Genomic DNA, 8,010 nt, shown 5'->3' with positions numbered 1-8,010 from the left:
CACTCACTCGTCAAAACGCGTCATGCTAGGGAGAGGTATCCACACCCTTATAAGGCATGCTTCGTTCCCCTCCCCAATCGATGTGGGCCTTACAATCCACCCCCCTAAGGGAGTCCAGCGCCCTCGCTGGCACATCGATCCGGGTTCTGGCTCTGATACCATTCTGTAACAGCCCAGACCACCCGCTAGCACGATATTGTCCGCTTTGGCACACAAGGCCTCACGGTTTTGCTTTTGACGATAGGGATGCTAGCCGAAGCCCCCCACACTCACTCGTCAAAACGCGTCATGCTAGGGAGAGGTATCCACACCCTTATAAGGCATGCTTCGTTCCCCTCCCCAATCGATGTGGGCCTTACATATATTCTGAATTTCTACTTGAGCATTCTCTTTAACTTCTTCAATTAACCTTTTTGTCTCAATTTGAGATCTTGACCCTTACAAATCTAAAGCTACAACACCTCTACCATAAGTACGAATACGACCAGGTTGATCTTTCCCTAACACTTGAAAAAGCATATCATCTTGGTTTGTGCTTTCTAATTTCTCAGAATTTCAAGCTATGGCATCCTCAAACTCTGACTGAAATCCAAAATTCAAACTACATTAATTTATGACAGGAAATCTATGTCCCACAAAAGAATTATATATAATATAAATTAAAAAATTATATATCTTACAAAAATTTTACTTGTTCCCTCACTCATTGGTTTTTCATCCCTTGGCTTATGTGTTAAAAAGAACATGTTCACCTGAAATGGTTCTTTTCTATAAGGATTTTTCATTGCCTATAAAAAAAATACAATCAACTAAAAAGGAACCAATGCAATAAGACAAGCATGAACACATTAATGTTACTTCTTCTTCACGTATTTCAACAAACATTTTTTATCCTGTTATATGTTGACTTGTGTTCTTTGCTTTACTAGGTTTATTCTACTTACTTTGTTTCTTTAAAATTATAAAAACATAATTGAATAATTAAGCCTAAAAATAAAAAAATTAATTAGTATGACTAATTATAGTATGGAGGAAATTACATGCTAAGAATTAGTATACCCTAATCATATCAAGGTTCTAAAATTGAACAAGAATCTTCTAATGATCATGTGGAACAGTATGAGGACAATTCTTTATATTGTAAGCTAGTGGCATATTTTTCTTAAAATACTATTTTTTCAACTGATTTTTATATGTCCTCCAAGATGAACCTAAAGTTTTGAAAATCCACTCTTTACCAAGTACTCCGATGTCAAACTTTTCCTAAATCATAATGATCATAGATATGATAATTAATATTTAGTTTTTAAAATCAACAAAAGAAAAATACCTAAGCTAAAAAAGTGTAAAAATGTAATATAATGGTAGCTTCCCACAAATCTTTCTAATTATCTTTAAGTCCATGCCAACTTGTGTATGTCAATGGAGCAAAGCGTGTATTTCTAACCAAAGTCCCCAAATGATTGCTTAACTTGGCTCAATTGCAACCAATTGGTTGACCACACTTATTTAATCTAATTGGCAACCGATCCTCATAGCTTAAACCATGAGTTTTAAGGCACTTCGTTAGCTGCTGATCTTGTTATGGGAATAATCAATAAATAAAAGGCAATTATGCAGAGAATACTATACATTTATTACTAGTATTAAACCAAACATAAAATATGATTACTTACTATCATTATCAGTAGTTTGGGATGCTAAACTGGTCCTATTTTCAAGAATGAGAAAGTTTAGAATAGATAGGAGAGAATTTCTAAAATACATCTATCTATTCATTCAATTTAATCTTGTAAAAGTACAATTTTAGCATTTCTTAGAGTGTGTTGGATCTTAATATGTGCATGTGTGTGTGTTGAAAAATCATTGTGAACTTAAGAGCCGATGCATAGCCAAACTTAGTGTATTTTGAAAAACTAAAATCTTTATAACTCTTTCATGATAGACTAAAGTTGGTCAAATGCAAACATCTTAAGGTGAAAAAGAAAGAAAGAAAGAAAGAGATAATATATAAACTAACATGATTTTGTCAATTTTCAAATAAAATCTGTTTAATTTAAGGTCTAGTTTCATTGCAATTGTTACGATAAAATATTAAACTATGATCTCCTTATTTTTACTTAATCTAACTAATAGAATTGTAACTGTTTTCTGTTATTTTAGTTATAAATAAGCTTTTAAAAACACTATATATAAAAAAAATCACATATCATTAGTAAATTAATAATAATCACAATACTCAAAATATATAAAAAAAAATGCAATAAAAGATCAATTGTTGTCATCATTAGTATCCGGTACTAAAAGTGTTTGTGGAGGGCTTGATGCAGTATCCTCCAGCTCACCAATGATATTAACCATAAACCACCTTTCAATCCTCTACTTTTCTTCACACATGATATTAATTGGGATCGACGGGACCTAATTCAGTTTGCTCTTCTTGTTCATATATGGTATCTCATTTAGATGTTTGACCTTAAAGCTTTGTCTTTCTTATTTTCCATAGCACTATAACAACTATAGAAGGTACATAAGATAAAATTTTAAGGTTAAATATAGGAGAAGTACCTCCCAAAATTTTCTACCAAACAATTAGCAAAAAAAATCAAACACAGGTTCAGTTGGAATGAAATGAAATTAATGAGGAAATGCATACTTAATTTTTTGCATGCTTAATTAAATAAACAAATAAAAAGTTCCAAATAGCTAATGATAAATAGATTTTTAATAAAAGAAAGTTACTCTACAGATTCTTTTAATTTGTAAATCTTGTTCCAAATGTCCTACAATTTCATTTTATCAGTATAACCATTACTCTATGGATCGTAAAAGCTTTACTCAAATGAAAGAATAGTAGAAATTGCATGCATCTTTTATTGAATTTACTAAGTTTTTTTCAATTTTCAATGACATTATAGTGCTAATATTACACAAACCACAAGTATAACAACTAAAGACAGAGATAAAAAAAATTACAAATACGAATCTAATATTTAATTTCAACCTTCTAATAGTATCAATTTGAAGATAAAAACACAACTGATTAATTCCTACTGCTTTGAGATTAAATCACAAATATGAAGTTTGAACTTCAGCTCTAATTCTTTTCCTAATAATTTAGAAAAAATATTATCAACGATAGCATTTTATAATCATCAAAATCTTAAACCTGGTGTCGACAAGAAACAGAAGTATATATATAACAAAGAGAGATGCACCTGCATACAATTATAAATACATTGAACCTTCAATTTTAATTGGGATGACGAAACTTTCCAAGAGTGGAAATTCTCATGGGAAAGGAAATTTTATCCACGGTATTTCAAGCATGTAAATTTTATTACTTGTATGAAATATTCAGAGTCTTTCTACTTCAGCTTTTGTAGTTGTTGTTCAATTTAATTTTTAATTTGCTATATTTAGTATTTCTAACTTCTAATACTATTATAATAAATGCATGTTGCACATATTGATAATTCTAAAAGGTTAAATTTTTATGAATAAAAAAGGCAAAATGATTTTAAGTCATCATTTGTGGAAGTATGATAGGGATAACGGTAAACGGAATAGGTTAAAACCTGAGTTCTTTGAGGGGTTGACAAGTTTGTTGCATATGTCTTGAACATGGATCCATTTAAGACCCAAGGGGTTTCAGGTGTCCGTACTATAAGTGTCAACTGACTACGGAGTTAAGACCTTCGGAGACAACACTTCATCTCTACTGTAAAGGGGTTTAAAGATAGGTATTGGATGTGGACAGAACATGAAAAAATGGATGAGTAAGGAATCAACTAGTCTGCCTCAAATTCCAATAGACCTGTGGGTCGATCAACGATAGTTTAGGTAGTTAGAGAACTAAATACGAAAGAAATAAATTGGGAGGATAACCAAAAGAGATATAACAAAATGGTGTTTGATGCAATTGGTGTTACCGATATGAAGATGTTGAGCAAGAGCCTAATCCAGAGGCAAAGAGATTTTATCATCTATTAGAATCTGCTGCAAAACCTTTGTTTCATGGGTGCATTCATTTAAAATTGTTTGCCTGTGTTAGAATGATGAGTATTAAGTCTGAGTCAAATCATACCCAAGAGTATTTTGATCAGTGAGCCACCCTTTGCAATAAATTAGTAGCTGTTGGGACTAGTAGCATCCCCAAGAATCACTACGAAGCAAAGAAGTTAGTTTCGAAATTAGAGTTAAATTCGGTGAAAATTGATTGTTGTTTGAATGGTTGTATGCTGTGTTATAAGACAGACGTAGACCTAACTGCTTGTAGATTTTACAATGCACCGAGATTTCAGGTCTAGAGAGAACAGATTGGTAAACGGTGGGAAAAAAAATTCCAAACAAATGGATGCACTACTTGTCCCCAATCTTTAGGCTAAAACGATTGTATGTATCGATGATTTCTGCCCCTCACATGACCTGGCATAGTAACAACATGAGAGATGATGATTTTATGACCCACCCGTCACACAAAGATGCTTGGAAGCACTTTGATTGGGTCTACCCTACATTTGTAAGCGAGCCTAAAAATGTTAGATTAGTTTTGTGGTCTGACAGGTTTGCACTGAACTCTAACTTTGGTAACTCTTGTTGGCCTGTTGTGGTGACTCCTTATAACCTCCCTCCCGAAATGTGCATGAAGGACCCATATATGTTCCTAACTTGTATCATACCTGGTCCAAGAAAAATTCAAAGGCCAAAATAGATGTCTTTTTTCAACCCCTGGTGGATGAATTGATGGAGTTGTAGATTGATGGTGTAGAAACGTATGATATTTTAAAGAAGACAAACTTCCATCTGTATGCCGCACTGATGTGGACTATTAACGACTTTCCTGCATACGGAATATTGTCGGGTTAGTCTACTTAGGGTAAAATGTTGTAAAACCTGGTTAATTAATGACTAATTAGCCCATAAATGAGAATTTATTTTAGAAAACCAAAAATATAATTTTTATGGCTTAATATGGTAAAGGAGATTGAGACGAGAATTTTGATACCAATTTTATAGAAATCGGACCAAGATTTGACCGAACGGACCAAACCAGGCCAACTAGACCTATATTGGGCCCTTGGCCCAACCTAAATAAGCCTAAAACCTTAATTTTCAGCACTCTCTCTCCTCACTTGACACTCATACACGCTGAAAAAGGAAATGGGAAGGGGAAGAACACTCTCTCAAGTTCTAACCCTTGGTTGATCTTCAAACCACCATAACTTTTGATCTAGAGCTCTGATTGTCGCACTGTTTACGGCCACGCGTTCACCGCGAAGAGCTCTACAAACCCAATACTTTGTTTTTGAGGTAAGCCACGATTTTGGTTCAATTCTTCATCCCTTAATTTCGAATTTCACGGAGAAAAGTGTTGAGATTTTGGGCTCTTTGATGTTATAGGACCCAACTCTCTTGAAGGAGAAGATTAATCATGTCTCCTTGAACCTTGGGTGTGGTAAGATTCTCAATCCTAGTAAAATTTTTTGTTCTATGATGTTTTGGTATTGAGATGTTGTGTTTGGGTATGATGATTGTGGCTTAGGTAGTGTGTATGTGAATATTGAAGCTTGATTGAGATTTTGGAAAGCTTGAAAAGGGGCTTTAGTGTGCAAAAAATATGTTCTTGGAGGTGTTGAGACCTTGAGTGCTTGTAGAAAAGTGGTTTGGAAGTGCTCCGGTTGAGTAGGGGAAATCGGCTAAGGTTTGGTCTCGGTTTCCTACATCTAAAATGTAATGTGGTGTGAAAACTTAGGCCAGAAGTCCTAAGATAGGATTTGAATGGTTGATGTTGTTGAATGGTTGAAATAAATTGTGTGGTCATATATGTGATTATGAATAATGATGTTTTGATGGTGTGATGCATGAGAGATATGCATGTTTTGATATATGACTAATGGTTGATTGAGGTTGAATTGTGGGTGAAGCCATATTGATGGTGAGGGTGGTATTGATTGTGTGTATTGATGGTTGATTGGAAATGGTAATGTTGGAATTGGGATGAGAAATTATATATTATATGGTATTGTGTTTAAAGTTGGATTTCTTGAGTGAAATCAGTTAAAATAACGAATTTGGTGGGTTGTGATTTGATAAAAATGTCAATGTATGAGTTGAGGAGGCTTGAAGCAATTTTTGGTATGTTTTTGTTGATTTTGAAAAGGGTTGGAATTGGCTTACTTTGAAAATGGCACTTTGTGGTTTTGTATGAAAATGTGATTTTGGGCATATTTTGACGAGGCATAACTTGGACTCCCGATTCCCGCTTTGTGCAAACTTTATTTAGAAATGAAATTAGATCTAGGATGTTTATGCCATTTAAAGAACGGGCGAAAAATGATTTGAAACGAAGAAGTTATGCCCGTCGAAAGATTGGGGTTTGAAACTGCGAATTCTGTAGCTTTTTAACTTAGAAAAATTTTTAGCAGAAAGCACTCCCACGCGTAGGCGTGGCAGACGGGCATGCGTCATTTTTAAATTTTCACTACCCATGCGTGCGCGTGGCCCACGCGTGCACGTCGATGAGCCAAAATAGTTGCCCAGCCAAAATTCCCGAGAGTTGTGCCTGAGTTGTACCAGTTTTGTGCCTAGGGCACAAAGCGCACCCACACGTACGCGTAGGCGTCACTTCGTTTTTTCCCCCATCCATGCGTGCGCGTGGAGGGACACGTACGCGTCGCTGTGTTTTGAGGCATTCCACGCATGCGCGTGGACGACGCACACGCGTGACCCTGTTTTCATTCCAAAGTTGATTTTTTAGTTTTTAAAGCCAAATTTCAGACTTCTAAGCCTCCGATCTCACCCTTTGTGTCTTAAAACTTGATGATATGCCTAGCAATGAGAATTGCTAGCAAATGTGGTAACTTATGGATGAAGAAATGGGAGAATTAATGATTAATGATGATCAAGGATCATTGTATGAGATACGGAGGATGGATGTGGAAATGCTTGATATGCCATGAGCCGAAGGGGTGTAATTGTTAATGAATTGGCTAGTTATGGATTGTATTATGAGCCGGATGGCTGAGATATTGCCAGATTATGGCTGATCTATTGTGAATTATGGCTGAGTATGATTGCATATATGCATATTGAATGAAATGTGAATGTTGCACTTCCACTTCCACTATCTGAGATACGAGTTTCCCTGGGAGAAAGCAATGGCTAGCCACCATGTGCTCCAGGTGGAGACTCGATACTCTGCTGACTGATAAACCCATATTTTATGATATATTTTGTGCTTAGTTTGAGTGATTTATTCAACCCTTTACCCACTTATTCATATTAATTGCATGGTTTTACTTCTCCGTCCTTATTATGTGATGTACGTGAAAAACATGTTTCCTATGCTTTAAAATTAATTATTTTAATTACCTTTATTTCCATTCGATGCCGTGATTAGTGTGTTGAGTAGTTTCAGATCTTCTAAGGCAAGAATGACTCAAAGGATGGAAAGGAAACATACAAAAATGGAAGAAAAGCACAAAACGGAGTCCTTGAAAAAACTGGCATCCACGCGATCGCATGCCAAGCGCAAATCAACAGCGACGCGGCCGCATGACTGACGCGACCGCGCGCCTTAAGCAAAACACATATGACGCGGCCGCATAACTGACGCGACCGTGTGACAAGAAAAGCTCCGAACTGACGCGACCGCGTGACAGAGGCCACGCACCAAAAATTGTAGAAAACGCTCATAGCGAATTCTGAGGCCCTTTTTGGCCCAAATCCAAGTCCAGAAGGCATAGACCAGAGGTTATGAAGTGAGGGAATGCATCCATTCAAAGGAAAGCTCGCCAATTTTTACTTTCCATGAATTAGATTTAGTTTGGAGAGAGGTTCTCTCCTCTCTCTTTAGGATTAGGATTTAGATTTAGGATTTTTATTCGCTTTCAGGATTATCTCTTTTGGTCAGGTTCAATATTCCTTTTATTTACTTTTGCAAGCTACTTTATGAATCCTTTCATGTTACAGATTACTCTTTTATTAATGTTATTTGAGGTATTTCAG

This window comes from Arachis ipaensis, chromosome B9 (assembly GCF_059453495.1).
Source record: "Arachis ipaensis isolate K30076 ecotype BB chromosome B9, ASM5945349v1, whole genome shotgun sequence".
NCBI lineage: Eukaryota > Viridiplantae > Streptophyta > Magnoliopsida > Fabales > Fabaceae > Arachis > Arachis ipaensis.
This window is presented reverse-complemented; position numbering follows the sequence as displayed.